Here is a 2,619-nt window from a genome sequence, read left to right as displayed (position 1 = left end):
AACAAGTTCAAACAGGTGTAATTAATACAGAGGAGTGCAGAGTAATAGGGCTTCTTAAAGAAAAACAGGTCTGTGAGAGCCAGAATCTTGCTGGTTGGTAGGTGATGAAATAATTAATTTGCATTTTATTGCATAAAATAAGGATGTAAAAATCACACAATGTGATTTTCTGTTTTTTACGTTTAGATTCTGTCTCTTACGGTTGAAATGTACCTACGATAAAAATTCCAGACCTCTCCATTCTTTGTAGGTGGGAAAACCTGCAAAAGCGGCAGTGTATCAAATACCGTGTGGGCGGCACGGTGGCACAGTGGTTAGCACTGCAGCGCTGGGGTCCTGGGTTCAAATCCCACCAAGGACAACATCTGCAAGGAGTTTGTATGTTCTCCCCGTGTTTGCGTGAATTTCCTCTGGGTTCTCCGGTTTCCTCCCACACTCCAAAGACATACTGATAGGGAATCTAGATTGTGAGCCCCGATGGGGACAGCGACAATAATGTATGTAAAGCGCTGCGGAATATGTTAGCGCTATATAAAAATAAAGATTATTATTATTATTACTACTTATTTTCCCTACTATGTACAAGAATGTACCTACTATAATACTGCTCCCTATGTACAAGAATATACCTACTATTATACTGTTCCCTACGTACAATATACCTACTATAATACTGCCCCCCATGTACAAGAATATCCCTACTATAATACCGCCCCCCATGTACAAGAATATCCCTACTATAATACTGCCCCCCATGTACAAGAATATCCCTATTATAATACTGCTCCCCATGTACAAGAATATAACTACTACAATACTGCTCCCCATGTACAAGAATATCCCTACTATAATACTGCTCCCCATGTACAAGAATATCCCTATTATAATACTTCTCCACATGTACAAGAATATAACTACTACAATACTGCCCCATGTACAAGAATATAACTACTATAATACTGCTCCCCATGTACAAGAATATAACTACTATAATACTGCCCTCTATGTACAAGAATATAACTACTATAATACTGCCCTCTATGTACAAGAATATAACTACTATAATACTGCCCCTATGTACAAGAATATAACTACTACAATACTGCCCCTATGTACAAGAATATAACTACTATAATACTGCTCCCCATGTACAAGAATATAACTACTATAATACTGCCCCCCTATGTACAAGAATATAACTACTATAATACTGCCCCCTATGTACAAGAATATAACTACTATAATACTGCCCCCTATATACAAGAATATAACTACTATAATACTGCCCCCTATGTACAAGAATATAACACTGTCCTCTGCAGTCATGAATATAATTGAGAACATTTGATATAGGTTAGCGATTACGTTCAGAACAATCCCATAATTGATAGCACAACACGTATAGATCAGAGACGACACAACCAGACACAAAACACCCGTGTGAGACTCCTGCACCGAAACATTTATTTTACAGTAGTGGTTCAGATAACTTAACATCCTTCTGGCTTTGTTTCACGTTAGGTAATATTCAAACATACATAATGACATGCTACAAACAAAATATGAATTTCTCCCCTGCAAATGTTCAGAGGGACCTCAACGTCACCCCGACCCCCACCCAGCCCCCCTCCCTCCACAGATATTAGACACACAAATTCGCAGACGCCAACACTTGCAACGTTTACTCCTGGCAGATTGAGGACAGTGGAAACTTCTTATCACAATACAGGGGAGCAAAAACAAGTATAGGAACATTCAGTATAGAATTTGAGTAAATTGTCTGTTTGGCTTCAAAAGGGGTTTCTGCAGATCTGTGCGTGATACGGATTGTGAAATGTCAAGGGCATGTCTAAAAATTACTTTTCTCACTGTTCTATCTTCTACTCCAGCCCATTGCGGAGCAGCAATCACAGTTCTGTTGCATTCCAGATACCCTGCAGTTGATTTGGGCTCTATATCAGATTTGGAGAAGCTCTATTCCTTCATGGCACAATGCGGCAAAATATATGTGAGGTATGTGTGTCAGCCCAAAATGGATGGCTTCCAAATAGTATCTGGGCAAACTTTAAATGGATTTGGTCGTGAATAAAGGGGGACGTCATGCACTCAGATCAGTAAAACAAAGTAGAAATTAATCAGACCTAATCAATAAAGGCGACTGCAATGTCACCAAGTGATGAGAAGAGACAGGAGTACAAGTCATTCAAGAAGATGAAACTCTGATTATTTTTTTTTTTTAACAGAGGAGCAATAAATGTTATGTATATCATAGGAAAATGTATCAGGACAAGGCATTTTGCAGGCAGCATTGCCACCTAGTGGAGAAAAGTTGTAATGTCAGTCACTAATCCGTATCACTGACAGATACATAGTCCGCCCCTTCTCTATCCAAATAGATACTGTCCTAATAGTCTGAGGTTGGCTGGTCAAACATTCCATTGTCTAGGCTTACACCCCTGCAAGTAAATAAAACAAGACAAAAATAATCCTAGGCCGTCACAAATGGCAAATATATACTGATCTATACCCGAATTCTTAGTCTGCCGCTTTCTCTGGACCCATGGCACATAGGGTTTGAGCTGCGCTCAGCTTGGCTGGTACTACACATAGGGATGGTGG

This window comes from Phyllobates terribilis, unplaced genomic scaffold (genome assembly GCF_046119375.1).
Source record: "Phyllobates terribilis strain yellow unplaced genomic scaffold, ASM4611937v1 Scaffold_5__5_contigs__length_657084704, whole genome shotgun sequence".
Lineage (NCBI taxonomy): Eukaryota > Metazoa > Chordata > Amphibia > Anura > Dendrobatidae > Phyllobates > Phyllobates terribilis.
This window is presented reverse-complemented; position numbering follows the sequence as displayed.